Source organism: Stenella coeruleoalba (genome assembly GCF_951394435.1).
Source record: "Stenella coeruleoalba genome assembly, chromosome: 4".
NCBI classification, from domain to species: Eukaryota; Metazoa; Chordata; class Mammalia; order Artiodactyla; family Delphinidae; genus Stenella; species Stenella coeruleoalba.
In genome coordinates, this window is record NC_137149.1 from 113,725,799 (window position 1) to 113,744,312 (window position 18,514).

At 37.2% G+C, this 18,514-nt stretch overlaps 1 protein-coding gene across 6 annotated transcripts in view; it reads right to left on the minus strand.

Moving 5' to 3' along the window:
* MAPK10 (mitogen-activated protein kinase 10) overlaps nucleotides 1-18,514 on the minus strand; it is a 617,840-nt gene that overhangs the window by 342,240 nt on the left and 257,086 nt on the right. For 5 of the 6 annotated variants that reach the window (XM_079919605.1, XM_079919603.1, XM_079919601.1 and 2 more), the window contains exon 2: nucleotides 901-1,015. The exons of the other annotated variant lie outside the window; for it this stretch is intronic. The gene's annotated coding sequence lies outside the window, so the exon portion shown is untranslated. The remainder of the gene's footprint in view (nucleotides 1-900; nucleotides 1,016-18,514) is intronic. 6 annotated transcript variants of the gene reach the window in all.

The window sequence follows — 18,514 nt, forward strand, 5'->3', positions numbered from 1 at the left end:
GATTCATAGGGCAGCCTATATACTCAGAGTTATATAAGCCACTAAACAAATGAAAGAGAGATATTGATCACTAGTTCAAAACAGCTTCTTTTGGAATCTTACAAGCACCACTGTCATACTCTTATTTCTCAAAGATGTTGTTTGACGGATTATAACTAGTTCATCTCTGCTGGAATCTATTTATTATTGACATTGGTGACTATGAAGCATCAAGTATTTGATTAAAAAATATACTCTGCCTGTGTGTGCTGATATTTTATAAAATAAGAAGATTTTAAAATTATTCCAACTAGCAAAGCAACTGGATCTATTTTTAATACTGTTTTTATTAAGCAAAGAATTTGTAGGCTAAAATGTCCACAAATTGAGCTTTATAAAACTGTGATGTTGATTTCTCTTCCCTTATGTCTAAAGATCTAAATGTTATGTTAATATATATTACATATACCCTATATATACATATATATATTCCTAAAAGGAATTAAGCATTATAATTTAGCTCAGAACCAATTCTTCTCCTAGAGAGGATGAATCAGTAAAATATAGAATTATGCTGCAAATAATAAAAGCCACTGAAAAATACTGTTACCCAACTGTTATGCAGCCTCATGAAATTATTCATTGTAGTCACCTTACTTAGGCTGGTATCATCCAGAGTGGTAGCATCATGGTGTTATACGATGCACTTATGCACCTAAAGACCTGTAGCTCCTACATGTGGTATTAATAGCACCACACCATCAGTTAAGCTTTCTGTCCTGTTGACTTTCACTTCTTTAGTTGACATTATTTGGAGCAGTATTTCTTTCCGATCTATACAGTAAATCACATGCACTATTTAAATTGGTGATATAGATCACATGTTTCCTGCTAAGGAACATTTTTAAATTTGCAACTCACCACTGCTTGTATGGTTTCTCATCTACAGGAAATGGGTCTAATTCAACAGCTTCTTGCCTGAGTTGCCATAACAAAGATCTGAGATGGTCCTGCTGTTGGTGTTTCTCAAGCTAGCCTAAAATCAAAGCAAAAACACAGCCAAGTTTGATTTTAACATTTCAATAAGAATTTCACCTGCATTTAGAAAATCAAAAGACTGCCAAAGACAATGGGTGATGGGTGATGGGACACAGGGGGAGGGAATAAAACATCTCAAGGTAGTTGACTCTGTTCAAATTTATCACAAACACAAGAACTTGGTTGTTACCAACAACAGAATAGTTAGAATTTTACAATCTGAATATAAGCCCAATTAGTAATTGTTACCTTGGTTGATATGGATTGGTTTTGTGATAGGAGGCACCCTATTCAGCTTCAACTGAGACAGCTCTCTGTTACATGTTTGCACAGTCTGCTTCTCATTTAAAAACAATGGGTTCATTTGGAACAGTGGGTTACAGAGTTATGGCTAAAGGAGGAGAAGTTTGGAAATCTCTGAAGTATGTGAAGTAAAATAAAACTACACTGAAGTTGGTCTGAAGCTAGAAAGAGACCTGTTATGTATGTTTTTCCATAATCTGATCTAGTTACAAAAGTAGTTTGTAACTTCGGTCTGTTACTGTTACTTTTCGACATTATACCGGACCGATTCTCCAAGACTGTTCCAGTTTCCAATGTTCTACCCATTATCAACCCACAGCTTTTGATTTCTAGTTTGGAAAAGTATGGTCACCATGCCCCAAATAAACGTCCTCTCTGCCCCAAATAAGAGTCCCTTTCCAGGCCAAGTGTTTACGATTGCTGCTGCTGGAAATCCTCCCACACCAGATCTTCCTGCCCTCTCCGCAACAATCCCAGTGTGGCCTACCACCATTTCAGAGGAGGTAAATGTCTTTCTCCTCTGAATTCCTATTATATGTATTGAGTATGGACACTTGATCATATACCACTTTGTTATTTAACCTCATCACCCTAAATGACTATAAGCTCCCAAATGGCAGAAACTGTGTTACAGTTTCCCAAACTCTTTCACCCATAGTATATAGAGAACTATGTGCATGGGAGACATTCATTCAAGGAATATTGATTGTGCCCCTACTATGCACCAGGCGGACACAGTCAGTCCCTGACAGAGATTATAATTTAGTAGTGAATACAGGAAGCCCAGGAATAAGCAATTACACACACACACACACACAAAATGTAGAAAAAATCCTGTTTATTATGGTGCATATGGGGTTTTGGAGTAACTATGGGTTAAAAACATTTCTAAGGAAACTTCAGTCCTTTCTTTTTCCATTCAAAACTTTAATTTCCATTCCTAGGAGCATTAGTTCTATAAGCCTATGGGTTTTACATCTCATAGTCACCAGGGATAAGATCAGTGAGAAAGGCCATAGTGGCTTGTTATGAATCTAAAATGTCAATTCAACTAGAAAATCCTTTATCAAAAATAATCATAAACTTGCAGTCCACTTTTCAAACTAAAAATGTTTCTTTCAATTTAAGGATTTTCAATATCACCTGAAGTCTCCATTTAGAGTTTCTACCAAGATTCACAATTAGAAATGGAGTTCTCTTCCATTAAACAGAGGGGGGAGAAACAGAACCTGAAACATAGAGATTTTCTCATAACTTGGTTATGAGAATATGTACAGATAGGTAAATTTCTGAAAATCCAAGCTCCAATTCTAAATTACAATTTCTCTTTCAATCAATATGCAGCAAGATCTTTTATCTGAATCAGCAGCAGTGTCTCATCTCAGACTTATGTAATGCAACAAATATCTCTAATATGCTAAAAAAAAAAATGGATTTTGTTCTTTATCAATAAGCATCTCCCCCAGTAGTCTATAGGCCCAACTTTTTCCACGAATCCTTGGTCCTCAGAAGAAGGTGTAAGAGATGCAAGCGTGGTATGGTAGGAAGGAAGCACTCAGCCTACAACAAATACAGCATTGTACTCCTTTCTTGTCATTCCTGGACACTTTGTGCCTCTTTTTTGCATAAGTGTTGCAGTGTCCAACCAAAAGCTTAAAAGAGATAGCAAGAGGAAATAGTAGGGGCAACAGAGAAAGAATTTAAAATGTCAATTTGTTACTTCTTATTCTAATTGAAGGAGTCCATTATTCTCATTAGCACCTAGGCAATCATTCAATTTGAACACACCAATTCCATGTAAAGTCTTATAGTTACAAATGTGACCTGCAGCCAGAAGTAGAGCAGGAAGGGAGAGCATCTGCCCTCATGTTTAACAAGAAAAACCCAATTCGTCTTTATCCATCATCAGTATTAAAAGACTTTTCCACTAAGATTCATTTACATAAAGTCACACACACATGCACAAAAAAACCTTTAAATATGGGAGGCTTTCCCTTTAAATATGGGAGGCTTTCCCTTTAAATATGGGAGGCTTTTTCACATTACTTAAATTAGGCAGATTCCTTTTGCTCATGATATTCCTATAGGATACACTAACAAGGGAAATCCTATGAATTTTCCCGTAATTTTAAAATCTACATATATTTTATGGCATCCGCCATCAATTCTCAGTTCATTTTAACCTTGAAAATTATTGACCGTGTATTCTGAAACCATTAAATACTAATAGCTGCAGACGTACCAGACAATGACAGCAAAAACACACTTGGTCCCTCTGGGATCTGTTCATGAGCCCCAGCTTCCAGCGTGGCAAACACACTCCTCCCCACAGCAGATGCTGTTCTGGGGCAGGCAAGCAGGAAGCCGGAAGCAGCTGATTTTTCCCACTCTGCATATCATTTCTTACTGCCCATCATCAAGAATCTTTTTACCAAAACTGTGAAGATTTTATAACACCAGGAGATTGTCAAATTAAAGATTCCTTGCAATAACAAGAGGGAGTGATGTACAAATGAGGAAGCATGAAGCCTCTTTAATACCTAAGGTCATACCACCTTTGTCATTGGATTTTCCAGTGCTGTTGTGAAGGAGAGAAAATCCAGTTTGCTTTCTGTGATAAAATAAGATAATCTAGGACTTTATATCAATTTTAAGAGTGAGATCAAGGTAGAGGGAATACATACCAGAGACAGCAAAACTGCTACATCCAAACTGTCCGGCCCCAATAATCCAATGGCTCCAAAGTGGAGTCGGAAGCTTGCAAGCTCATTCATGGGCATGAGCATCACTGTCTATATTTATAACACAAAAATTCACCCAAGGCAGAAAATTTACAGAAGCCTCTCTGAGAGAAATGCAGGCCTTTCCTGCAACCATTTTAATACATGGATCAGCATTCTGTGAGGTCTTTCAGGGTCTGACAACTAGCAGACTAGGGACAGAGGGAGAAATTGGATATTGGGTTGGCAATGCCTGGTGCACTTAGACCCAATTTCCTTCAGTCTGAACTGTGGCCTGTCCCATAGGACTTAGTCTGACTCTATCCAGTTTGTTCATAAAAGTTATTGTCAACACACCAAAGCAGGCAGGGCTGCTGTAAAGACACTGTCAGGCTCTGCAGCAAAGACAGTCCATGTAAACAACCTTGTGATTGCTTCAGAGCCAACTGCCATGGGATAAGCCATTCTTTTTCTGTGGTTAAATTACAGGACCCTAGGAAATTATGCCTTTAAGGGGGTAAAAACAGAGACTCAGTCTCTAGACTTAAAGGGAGAGGGAAAAAAGAAATATATATATGTAATTTTCTTTAAATAGCTCTAGTCTTGATTTACTTGAAGATTTTCCAATAAATCACATTTATTTTGCTGCAGGCACAAATACATAAATTCTGCTAAATACATTGCCATGCTCATTTTTGATGATATATCTTTTTCTCCCAAATGAGCTCTGACATTTCTAGGGGACACAGTATCCTAGTACAGAGTACCTGGGAACCATGCCATGAAGAAAAAAAAAAACAAATGCTGCCTGCTGTGACTAGATCACTTTCTTAAAGGGACCCCTTACCTATGCAACTGCAGTGCCAATGTTTTATCTCTAACCTGACCCCCATTCTGTGTTCCTCTTCCCAGCCCAAATTTAGCCTAGAGCGTCTCTGCAAGAGTAATGCCATTAGTTTTCCAACTAAAAATACCACTCCTGAACTAAAATATGTAAATATGCCCCAAAATACTTATTTAAGCTACATCTCTCAGGAAGTAAACTTGAATAACTTAAACTCTACATATCTTAAAGATGTGATTTTTTAATGTGTTACGGAACCCATGGCATTTCTTAGATCTGGGACTGAGGTCAGCACTTCTAACAAGTACAGCTGTTTCTCATTCTCTCTCTCTCTCTCTCTCTTTCTCTCTCTCTCTCTGTCTCTCTGGTTTTCTCTTCCCTTCTGTAGCTCTGCATTAGTCTAAAAATCCCTGGTCACAATAAAAATGCTCCCTCCCACCCTCTGCCAAACCTCACTCCAAACAGAAAGGTTTCAACATGCCCAAGTCTGGGGAGAGATGCTCCGCAGAGAAGGAAAGGCTGGTGGCTTCTTGCCTCAGAGGTAGTTCACTTCATTAACCTCCTATCCACCCCATCTCTGCCTCCTTCTTCCATGCTCACTCTCCCACCCCACCAGAAACAATCAATAGACATCACCCCCACCCTCCAAATAAAACAGGTTAGAACCCAGAATGAGCAAAGAGCCACCTACCATTCCGTGCTTGAGAACTACGATCCTGATCCAGCAGTGTTTGCCCCAGAAATCCTCCCTACTTGTTTTTCATTAACCACATTCCAAACTGTAATAAGGAATAGATTCTTTGGAGGTGGGGAAATTGTTTAAAATTAATGATGGACAGGTGATTTCCAAGAAAAGCCAATCCTAAAGTCACTCAAGCCACTAGGAATTGAGGGTTGAGGAGAAAAAAGGAATAGTGTAAAAATGAAAAAGGAAAGGAAAAAGGTAAGCATATAACAAGCACCAACCACCCCCATAAAAATAAAAAGAGAAGGGGAGGTTTTAAAAAAAGGAGAAGAAGAAGAAGAAGAAGAGTGGCTTGCTGAATCACCCTCTTTCACTGTCTGGAAACCATTGTGCAGCGTGATGCTGCCTGTACCATTGTGGAACCTACCAGAGGAGACAGACAGAGGGCTTGGGGAATGGGGTTGCTATGGCAACCAAAAGGAGCACACGTGACGTCAAAGCCCAGAGAGGTCTAGGGAGGGGTAAGAGGGAGAAAGGAAAAGAGGAAAAAGTCTATGTGCGGCTACAGCTAGTGTTTTCCAATGAAAAGAGGACCAGGTAAAGTGGAAAGGGACAGGGTTCGTTGGCAGCTATTATTAGCAGCTACGACATCAGGCAGCCAGTCTGCACACCCGGGAGCTGCACAACCGGGAGAAACAACCCCACTCCATGCAGCCCTGGCTCAGCACACAGCAGGGCTGAGAAACAAATGCTTGCAGACCAAAACACCATTGGAAATATAGTCAATCTGTGCTTTTCAACTAGCTCAGCTTTTTGCAAACAGCACAAAGAGAGATATGGAGTATCTCTAAATGTCAAAGCAAACAAGAATGTAATAACCTCAGAAGCGAAGTAAGCATTTGGGTCCCACCTGGACTGCAGAGGTCATTTGAACGGCACAATTCCTCTTCTCTGTTTCCTTATCTTTCATAAAAATCCTGAATAAATACCCACTAAACCAAACTCAGCAAACTGATTCTTAGATTGTAATTTGAATGTGGAAAGAAAATACCAATAATTTGAGTTAACAAATGAGGGTTCTTTTTTTTAAAATTGGGATAATTCTTTAGGGAATGGATGCAAATTGCTAGAGTACTATTTGGGACAGATATCTCAATTTTATTTAAGTAATCTGTCCTGTCTTTGACTGTTAGAGTATATTTTTAAGTCTCCATATAGTTTGCTAAATGTTAAATATAGATGTTTAAATATAGATGTCATAGGGCTTCCCTGGTGGCGCAGTGGTTGAGAGTCCGCCTGCCGATGCAGGGGACACGAATTCACGTCCCGATCCGGGAAGATCCCACATGCCACGGAGCGGCTGGGCCCATGAGCCATGGCCACTGAGCCTGCGCGTCCGGAGCCTGTGCTCCGCAACGGGAGAGGCCACAACAGTAAGAGGCCCGCATACCACAAAAAAAAAAAAAAATATATATATATATATATATATATATATATATATATATATGTCATAGGTTCTTAAATATAGAATGTTAATCTATAAATATTAGTTTTCTAGAATGAGAGCTCAGGACAGTGGACTACTTCCACTATTCTTTTTTAATTACCAAAATTTTTTAACTGTTTAAAAATATTTTTCTACTTAAGGGAAATTTTCAATACATATATGGCCTAACCAGCCTCAACCCTTGGGCTTCTCAAGTTACATAATTGAATCAAATTCCTTTTTTGCTTAAACAACTTTGCGGTAGGTTGTCTGTCAATTGCAACCAAGTAAGACTGAGTTTTATACCACTCTACACTGTGTTTTGGAACTAGCATACTTACATGAATAAGGAGCTTCTACCACATGTTAACAGAAAGGATACAACATGCAAAAAATATAAACCAAGCAGTGATTGTAGACACTGAAACACATCATAAAACCATGCAGGACCACATCAGGTTTTGTGTTGTTGCTGCTGCCATAATTTCATTCAGGAGGGAATCTAGAAAAAAAAGTCTTGCATGAGTTTTCTTTTTCATCCAGTGGATAAGTTTTTGGAGGTTGCTTTGTTCTAATTTCAAGTTCAACAAGAAGCAGGTGAGTATTAACTTTTAGTCTTGGCAATGGGCCTACCTACAAGACTATGTCTCAAGCAAAAATATGTATTGATTAGCCAAATAACTTTATATAGCACAATGTAATTGGCATTCCAGCATTTAATTTACTTTATTCTAAGTTTTGATATCAGAAGTCAATTCCCAATAACTGGATATCAGTGAGGAAAAAATTAACTTCAACTCCTCATGTTGCAAACACAAAAATTAATTCAAGATAAATTTTCACTGAAACATGAAAGCCAAAATCTATAAAGCTATTAGAATAAAATGTATCTTTTAGAAGAAAAAATAGCTTTCTGTTCTTGGAGTAGGCAAAGATTTCTTAGGACACAGAAAGCACTCACTGTAATAGAAAAAAAAATAGACTTGATCAAAATTAAAAGCTTCCAAGGTAACCATTAAGAAAATGAATAGACAGCCACGGACTAGAAGGAAATACTCTTGATAAACATATCTGAAAATATTCTTGATATTCACAAACTCTAGATTATATAAAAATATCCTACAACTCAATGATAAAAACAATTTTGTTTAATGGGCAAAAGTCTTGAGCAGGACTTGACAAAGGAAGATATATAAATGGTCAATAAGTACATTAAAAAGTATTCAATGGAATTGGTCATCAGGGAAATGCAAATTAAAACTGCAGTAAATGCCATTTCACACCCACAAAAAATGGCTAAAATTGGAAAGACTAACAACACTAAGTATTGAGTAGGATACGGAGAAACCAGAACTCTCCTACATTACTAGTGGGAGCATAAAATGGTAAAACTACTTTGGGAAATGGTTTGATGATTCTTAATGGTAAACATACACCTACAGTATGACAACAAGATAGTCACCTAAGAGAATAGAAACATTTGTCCACCAAAAAAAAAGTTATACATCAATGTTTATGCCAGCTTTATTGATAATTGGTAAAAACTGGAAACAACTCAAAGTATAGCAACAGAAGACTGGATAAGCAAACTATGGTATATTCATATAATAGAATACTATTCAGCAATGAAAAAAGAATGACAACTATGAATAGGCTAAAACCATTTACTTTTCTTCTATTAGGTGTTAATTCTTGAAGGCACAAGTGACAGAGTGATAGATGCCAACATTGTACTGGGGTGTATTTTACTATTTAGGGCTTTAATTCTCAGCCTACTCATTTCAGTAATATTTAGATGATTAAAATGTTCTTTTAAATCTATTTTATACACCACAGAAAAAATAATTTCCTAAAATTAGATCATTTAATATGTTAGTTAAAAAAAAAAATGACACCTAAATAGATCCTACTCCTTACTGGATAAAACCATTTAAAGTCCTCAATGAGAGGATATTACATTTTCAGAATGAACTATGGAAATATGCAACAACATACATGAATCTCAAAAACATGCTATGTGAAGAAAATGAGACAAAAGAGAGTATTTACTATATAAATCCATTTATATAAAGTTCTAGAACAGAACTATTCTATGGTGATAGAAATCAGAACTATGATTGTCTGGGGGAGCCACACAGTTGAGGGAAATTCTATAGTGATGAAAATGTTTGACATCTTGACAGAGGTGTGAGTTATTACATAAATGTAAGCATTTGTCAAAACTCTTCAAAGTCTAGCTCTTAAGACCAGTGTATTCACTCTGTATAAATTAAATAGCTGTTTTTAAAAAATTAAGTCAATTCCCAAGAAGAAATTGCTGAGTGAACAATAAGTTAGAGTTTCTAAACTTGCAAATCTGGTCCTATACCTTGAGTCTTGATTTTTCAAACCCAAGCAGACCCAGCAATAGGAAGGGCTAGACTCAGGGTCACCAGGATCTTAAGAGATACAGCAACCCCACTGAAGTGAGGCAGACAATTGATGGAGGTTTACCTAACAAACAAGAAATGAGAATTCAGACATTAAAAAAGAGATTTTTTCAGAGAAGCCTGGCAAGAACTAGATTCCCAGGTTCCTCTGTAAGGACTATAATTCAATGGCAGGACTCAAGACTGAAGGAAATGAAGGTGCTGAAGACCTGGCTTTACAAACAGTAAATGGCAAAGGACTCGGGAATAAGGGAGCATAAAAGAATCAAGTCAGTGAGATTGGACTGCCAAGTAAGAATTCAATTTCTGAATCTAAGTCTCAAGTTCTTTCATGGGGGGCTAGCATTAAAACCAACTACAGTACTAAGGTCTCTTATCAAAATCGGACCCAGAGTAGAGAGACCAACTAGTCTTCATTTGCCAAGGACTTCCCAGGTTTTAGCAAGTCCCACATCCCAGGAAACCCCTCAGTCTCAGGCAAACCAGGAAGGCTGACCACCCTAGCCCAGAGCCTAGAACGGACTTGAACCCTCAGATGAGAGTTAAAGGTTCCACCTGCAAATAAATTTACAAAAGAAGTCAAAGAGGTCATTATAACAGTGACGCTGCTGAAGAGGAGTGTCACCTAGCTACTCTTTTAACAATTAGATATTTAGGTTATAAATTAGGATGCTGGTAAGAGGATGCAAATGATTTGATAAACACAAGCAAAATTATAAATGAACTGAGGAGTGAATGAATTTGAGGGGAATTCAGAGAGTCAGTATTGACTCAGATTCACTATCATTTCAACATATATAATAATGTCTTCTCTCAGAAAGTCAGCCATGTATCTTTCATGATGTTTCCACCTGGGAAACACTTGTCCTTTGCAAAACAATTCCACAATTTAAAACTTTCAGAAACAGTATCTCCCTTTTGGAAAGTCGTATTGCACATTACTAAATTAAAAGCACTGAGAAACCTTGAGGTTAAAAAAAACTATTTAAATTTCTTAAAATTAAATCAAAATTTATATCTCAAAATAACTTCCACAATGCAATTTTTAATTAATATCTTGTATCATTCTACTTGGATAAGAAACACATAACTAACAGTTTACCATGGTCATAATAATCTTCAGTGTAGTGAACTTAAAATATCAATGGTTCCTCATATAATCTGATTTCATTTCTGGGTATTTAATTGAAGAAAACAAAAACACTAACTTGAAAAGATATATGCATTCCCATGTTTGTTGCAGCGTTATTTATGATAGCCAAGATATGGAAGCAACCTAAGTGTCCACTGATATGTGAATGGATAAAGAAGGCATGATATATATATACACAGTGGAATATTATTCAGCCATAAAAAGAATGAAATCTTGCCATTTGTGACAACACGGATGGACCTTGAAGGCATTATGCTAAGTGAAATGAGTTAGACAGAGAAAATACATATGATCTCACTTATATGTGGAATCTAAAACAAGCAAATAAAAAAGCTCATAGATAACAGAGACTAGATTGGTGGTTGCCAAAGGCAGGGGGGATGGGTGAAATGGGTGAAGGAGATCAAAACATACAAGCTTCTAGTTATAAAATAAATAAGTCATGGGGGATGTAATATACTGCCTAGAAACTATAGTTAATAATACCATATTGCATATTTGAAAGTTGCTGAGAGAGTAAATCTTAAAAGTGATCATCACAAGAAAAAAAATTCTGTAACTATGTATGGTGACAGATGCTTGCTGCATTTATTGTGATCATTTCACAATATATTCAAGTGTCAAATCATTGTTGTACACCCAAAATTAATGTAATGTTGTAAGTTATACTCAATAAAAAATAAAATTAAATTAAATCTAATGGTTTTAAAAAGAATAAATTTTGTGACCTTTCAATGTCACAGAAAGAGAAGGAATCTACTTCTGCACTCCCTTTCCTTTTTAATTAACAGACTTTATTTTTTTAGAGTAGTTTTAGGTGTACAAGAAGATTGAACAGAGAATTCCCATATACCCAGCTTCCCTCCCCACAGTTTCCCCTATTATTAACATCTTGCATCAGTGTGGTAAATTTGTTTCAATTGATGAACCAATATTAATACATTATCATTAACAAAACCCATAGTTTATATTAGGGTTCACTGTCTTGCACAGTTCTACAGGTTTTGACAAATGTATAATGTCATGTTGCACTCACTTATAATTTTCTTCTTGCTTAGGAGTCAATTTTACATTCGGGAAACAACTGTGTTCACATCAAAAGAAAGTAGATAAAATTGGTCCACTGAAAATTTTTCCTAGTGGACAGAGCACTATTGTTAGAATTCAGTGGCAGAAAATGTATTTTGAACCAACTTTTATTACTTTTATTAAGCTTATAAAAGCATTGATTTTTTTTCACTGGCAACACCCATAACTAGCTAAATTATATCCCTTTTTGGTTAAACATACTTTGATTATAAATGCAGAATATCTGCTGCTTGGAAAACGGTAGCTTTTCAGTAGCCTGGTAGACTTTTTTGAAAGTCTGGATTTAGTTTACAATGATTATGGGGGGATGGAATTCTATTTAAAAATAATATCAAAGTATCTTAAACTTCCTCAGGTAGCAACAGTTTAAAAAATCTAATTAGAGGGTTTCCCTTCCCTGGTGGCGCAGTGGTTGAGAGTCCGCCTGCCGATGCAGGGGATGTGGGTTTGTGTCCCAGTCCGGAAGATCCCACATGCCCTGGAGCGGCTGCGCCCGCCCGTGAGCCATGGCCGCTGAGCCTGTGCGTCCAGAGCCTGTGCTCCGCAACGGGAGAGGCCACAACAGTGAGAGGCCCGTGTACCGCAAAAAAAAAAAAAAAAAATCTAATTAGAGTATTTGTCTTTTGAACAATCATGCTAATAGAAAATTGCCTTTTCTTAGATCCCAGCAGAAGCTGGTGTGTGAGATAAACAGTTATTCTTGCCATACATCCTCAGGTTTATCCACACTTCAATCCATGTACATCTGCAACAATTTCAATTTTCCTTATCCTTGGCTTTGCTGCAGTGCCCAGAGGCATGACAGAAGCATGGAGATACCATAGATCATATTTGAATCTGGCCTAGAAATTCAACTTCTTACAACTTTGCAGCAATTCGTATCTTCATTAAAAGGACTATTCTTTTTTTTCAGCTTTATTGAGGTATAGTTGACAAATAAAATTATAAGATATTTAAGGTGTACAACGTGATGACTTGATGTATGCATACATTGTGAAAGGATTCTCCCCATTGAATTAAAACTATCCATCAGCTCACATACCATATTTACCATTTTCTTTTTTTAGTGAGAACATTTAAGATCTACTCTCAGCAAATTTCAACTATACAATACAGTGTTATACACTACAGTCAGCATGTTATACATTAGATCCTCAGAACTTACTCATCTTATTACTGAAAGTACGTATCCTTTGACCAACCTCTCCCTATTTTCTCCACCCCCCCCCCCAGCCCCTGGAAACCACTTTTCTACACTGTTTCTATAAGTTCAATTTTTTTCAAGCTCCACATATAGGTGATATCATGCAGTATTTGTCTTTCTCTGCCTGGCTTACTTCACTTAGCATAATGCCCTCAAGGTCCATCTGTGTTGTTGTACATGGCAGGATTTCTAAAAGGGCTGTTCTCCACTGACTCTGACTTGCCACCACAGTGCTCAGAAGGTAAACAGCCACTGAGGCAGACCAAGAGACAAAATACAAGCCCAAATTTTTGTAATTAAATTTAAGATAAAAGGTTAATAATATCCTTTTTATAGATATAGATCCTCTTCACCACTAAATGAAATTTCCGAATATTAGAGAGCCTATTTTTAAACACTGATGTGAGAAGATTTTTTTAATCACCAAATTAGTTAGTGAATTCTGGGTCTGTTCAATAGAACAATAGGCTACATAATAGTAATGCATAGTGATAGTATCTTAACAATCAAAAGAACGGTAATCAGAGTTAATAATATAATACAGGATTTGATATATTTGGTCTTATATTTTTAAACCAAAAAATCATCAGCATTAACTTGTATATACAGCTTACGCCTGCAAGACTTTCAAATTATTAACCAAAAACTTCTGTGTATACTAACCATGCCATTTAACCTTTATTGGAATGTTATACTCAAGAGGGAGACAGGGAAATAGGAATCCAATTTTGAAAATTATCTTAATTTACAAAGATATAGCAATGATGATAGTATACATTCAATGAAAGTCTTGTGTATGTACAGGAAATTTTTAAAATTATAAAACAAAGTATAAATACTTTTAAAGCTTATTTGGAATACTGGATAGTGGAAAGAGTATTGGACTCAGCAACAGATTCTGTTTAAATCTATTGTTCAAATAGCTATCCTGTTTCCTGTCTGTGTGACTTGTACAGACCACATAGCCTCTCCATTTCTTTTTTTTTTTTTTAAATCTGCTTTATTTATTTATTTATTTTGTGGTACGCGGGCCTGTCAGTGCTGTGGCCTCTCCCGTTGCAGAGCACAGGCTCCGGACCCGCAGGCTCAGCGGCCATGGCTCACGGGCCCAGCCGCTCCGTGGCATGTGGGATCCTCCCGTACCAGAGCACGAACCCGTGTCCCCTGCATCAGCAGATGGACTCCCAACCGCTGCGCCACCAGGGAAGCCCGCCTCTCCCTTTCTTAATTTAAACATCGACATAATGGGTGTAATAACTTTGGCTTCACAGAATTTTTGTGAGAATCAAATTAAATGACAGTGCCTGGCACAACACTTGGCACATGACAGTCAATCAATATTCAACTGAATCCATCTGCAGTAAGAAAGATGTAACACACACTTAAATTTAAATTTCCTGTTATGACTTTGTAAGCTATGAACATTGTGCAGTGCCCCAGAAGCATTCATCTTCTATTGCTTGATAATGTTCTTAAAGTAGATACACATGAGGAGGTGCAATTGATCGTATGCTACTCTGCAGTGTTGAAGCAGCACTATGGAACTAATAATAAACTTGAAGGAATTTGAGCCAACCTGCCAGTCTACACTTGAGAAAGTATTCAGGACATCAGCAAGCCTCCCTGAAAATTTCCCGGAGAAAATTCAGCTACTTGGTCAGCAGATATTCAGAGATATACTCTTTCAAATATATAAAGAAATAGAGAACCAGATCAAGAAAACTAAGCAAAAAAAAATAATAATAATACAGCTGTTGGAATTGCGTGACATTCTTACAATTTAATTAAAATCAATTCAGTTAGCAAATCACTGAGTAGCGTATAAGTACAAAACACTGTGCTGGAGATTTGAAAAAGAAGGCCAAGACATGGTGACATTAAAAAGAAGCTCATGATCTTATTGCAGAGTCAAGACTGGCCCACTAGAGAAAAAAATCTCTAATAAGTCCTTAAGCATAGGATAAAAAAATGAAGTCTCTAGCACAGAGAGGGAAGACCTCAACATGGGCATCCATGCTGAAAACATGGACCTTAAATCCTGTATATGTTGAGAAGAAGCACGGTCCAATAAAAATGGAGATCTAAGTTCTAGTTCCACTATGACTGACAACCCAGAAGATGTTGGGCAGGCAGGTGTTCTCTAGATTTCAGTTTCTTCAACTGTAAAATATTGGGTCTAGATTACATGATAATTATAGTTCTGTAACATAATGGAAGAGAGAGCCTTAAGATGATTCTTGAGCACTGAATAGAATTTGGACAGTTGCAGATTTAAGGAGAATGAATTTAAAAGTGAGGGAAAACATATCATGTTTGGATGAGAGTAAAGAGATAATACTTCCCTAGTTGAAGGGAGCAGGAAAGTAGCAGGAGAAATGGAAAATCTTCAACCAGATTGTCTATGGGGCAAAAGATGCAAACCACACATTTATATTATAAATGAAAATGTAAGGCAGAGAGAACAGGATACATGGCTGAAGTCAGTTCTGGCTTTTTGAGTCATTTAATAAATATTACTTGACAATGATAAAGTCATAGTTGCTATCATTTTTATCACTGTTATCACCAATATCATCACAAACATCTTTACTGTAATACTAGCTACTATCTTTTGAGAACACACTCTGTCCCAGGCACTAGGCTAGATTTACAGACATCAGCTCCAAACTCACAGCATTTCTTGATCAATATTTCACTAATATTTATTGATCATCCACTGTGTGCTTGGGCCCGTGCTACATGACCACAGTCCTCACTACTGTCCCATCAGGTAGGTAGGATTATTACCCCTACATTATAGATAAGAAAACTAAGACTTAGAGTTTAAGTCAATTTGTCCAGGATCACACAGCTAATAACTAGATGCACCAGAATTTAAATACATGCATATCTGACTGAAGTTCCTACATTGAGAGATTAAGGGGGAAAATGCTAGTGAGCTTAAATTATAAAAGTAGTATCCTCCAGTGAGGATACTACACATTCAAAATGGGAGCACTAATCATGTCCTTTTGTTATTGTTGCCTTGTGTGGTACATATGGAAAACTGGCACTCAGGGCAATACAACCTGTGAGCAGAAGCAGAGAAACCCCCAAGAAGGAAGGCAGAAGAAGCCCTTCAAGGATGTAGTGTAACAGTGTAACACAGCTTTTTAAAAATATGATATGACTGTGAACTACTGAGAAACAGCAGCAGCTAATAGAACACCTGGTGCTCCTCTGTAAGGAACATGACTGCTCTTTTTTCAGCAAAGATTTTAGGCGAAGTGCAAATCTAAGAGACAAAATTTCAATCTCTTCAAATAGCTACAGTTCCTAAACTGAAAACGCATTTCCTATATACAGTGTAGAAAACATACTGGCAGGAGTCTCTCAAACACAGCTGTATACTTTGATTGAAGACATCATTTATAGAAATGAAATGCCATGGTGTTATGAATGCATGTATACACAAAGACAAACAAGTATTCATTCAATCAGTAAAAAGTCACTGAACATCTACTATACATGGTAAAGACAAAACTTGTTCAGATATTGCTTCTGCTCTTTCAAGGAGGTCAGTGTTTTACTAGGCATGGATTTGAATAACCATACAGCAAGGTTTTTTAATTGCTAAATCATTAGAGCAGTGGGAATAAACCAATGAAAGTTTGGAAAAAGGAGAGTTTTTAGCTGGGGTGATCAGGGAAGCCTTAGAAATGCACACTGAAATAACAGAAAATATATATATTGTTCTCTGCCTCTCCCCCATCTCCCACCCTGTTCCTGGCACAAGTTTCTAAAATTCTTATAATTTCCTAAGTGATCAGAACACTGGGAGCATCTTTTGTTCTAATATTTGGTCTTTGAACCTGGTTCCTGACACAGGGCTCCTAAAGCCCTTGTAATTCCTGGGTATTAGGAGAGAGTATCTTTTGTTCTAATGAGGAAACTCTTAGTGAGCTCCTGGATAGTTTGGGGATGTGGGCTGGTCACCAGAAAGATTGAGCCATAATTAGAAGTTTGGAACTTTCAGCCCCATCCCCCCATACCCCGGGAAGGGGAGAGGAGCTGGAGATTAAGCTAATGATCAGTCATGCCTATGTGATGAAGCTCCATAAAAAATCCCAGAAGTATGGAATTCAGAGAGCTTCCACTTACTGATAAACATAAATGTTTCCCTTGAATTCTGTGAGTTGTTCTAGCAAATGACTGAATACAAGGAGAGGTTCTTGGAAACCTCTGATTTATAGCCAAGTTGGACAGACGTTGTGGGTAACCTGGGGACCTACTACTTGTGATTGGTAGCTGAAGTGGAGGGAAGTCTTGTGGGACTTAGCCCTAATCAGTGGGCTCTGCACTAACTCCAGTTAGTGTCAGAATCAAACTGAATTGCAGGCTGGTGTCAAAGAATTACTTGTCTGAGGGAAAAATCCACACGTTATCAGAAGTGACACCAGTGCCACACTGGTCAGGGTCACAGAGTTACACCAGTGACTCATAAAGTGTTATGAGTATGAGTAGAGAAAAATAGAAGTAAGTTTTCCTTTACACACACATACACACAACACATACACACATGCATGCACACACACACAACACATACATACATGTACACAACATACACACAATACATACAACATACACACATGCGTGCACACACATACAACACCAACACACACACATGCACACACACATACACAAAACACACATACACACACATACAACACAACACACACACATACCATAGTCAGTAATATAATTTGTGGGAAACTCCTAGGAATGTAGAGAAGGAACTAGCTTACAGTAATGAAGAGACCACTGACTAAAGATATATGTAACACAAATAGGAATACTTTAAACACAGAAATGGGCCAGGTGACTCACTGTCACAAATGACACCAAGAGACTGCAACAGCTTCTAGTGATGAATTTGGGAGAGATGAATCACAAATGAAGTCTGAGTTACAAAACATATAAAAATTCAGAGGAAACTGGATTCAATTTGCAAGAAATGTAACAGTCCAGTAGAAAATACTCTCTCAGTCCATCGTGTTAAGTATCCCCTTACCTTCTGTGTGAACCTCTCACAATTTTCTGTAATGAATTCTGTGAACTTATTGTCAATCTAACACAGTGGATAGAAGTACAAATTAATTCCCTCAGTCTCACAACAGTTTAACACAAAATAATATCTTCAGTGTGCCAAGCATTGTGCTATGGCCTTTCACACTTATTCTATTCTGGGCATTATCCCATTCTACTGATGAAACTAATCACACTCATTTGGTAGAAAGAATTGAGATTTGCCAACTCGAACTCCAGTAATCATTTAAAATAAAGGAAAAGATTCCAAAATAAAGGGAATTATTCCCTTTTTTTCCTCCTTAGATAGTCTCAAGACTTATCTTTGGGTCTAGTCAGATAGTATTATGGAATATATTTATCTTTTTTACTCCCAACTCAAAATCTGGTCAAAATATATTCCATAATATCAAAAAACACACACATAGCACCCCTAAATAAGACATTATTTTATCTAAGTGAATAACATAAGAGTATCCTGATTTTTCCACTTGGAAATGGAGGCATCATGAAATTGAGG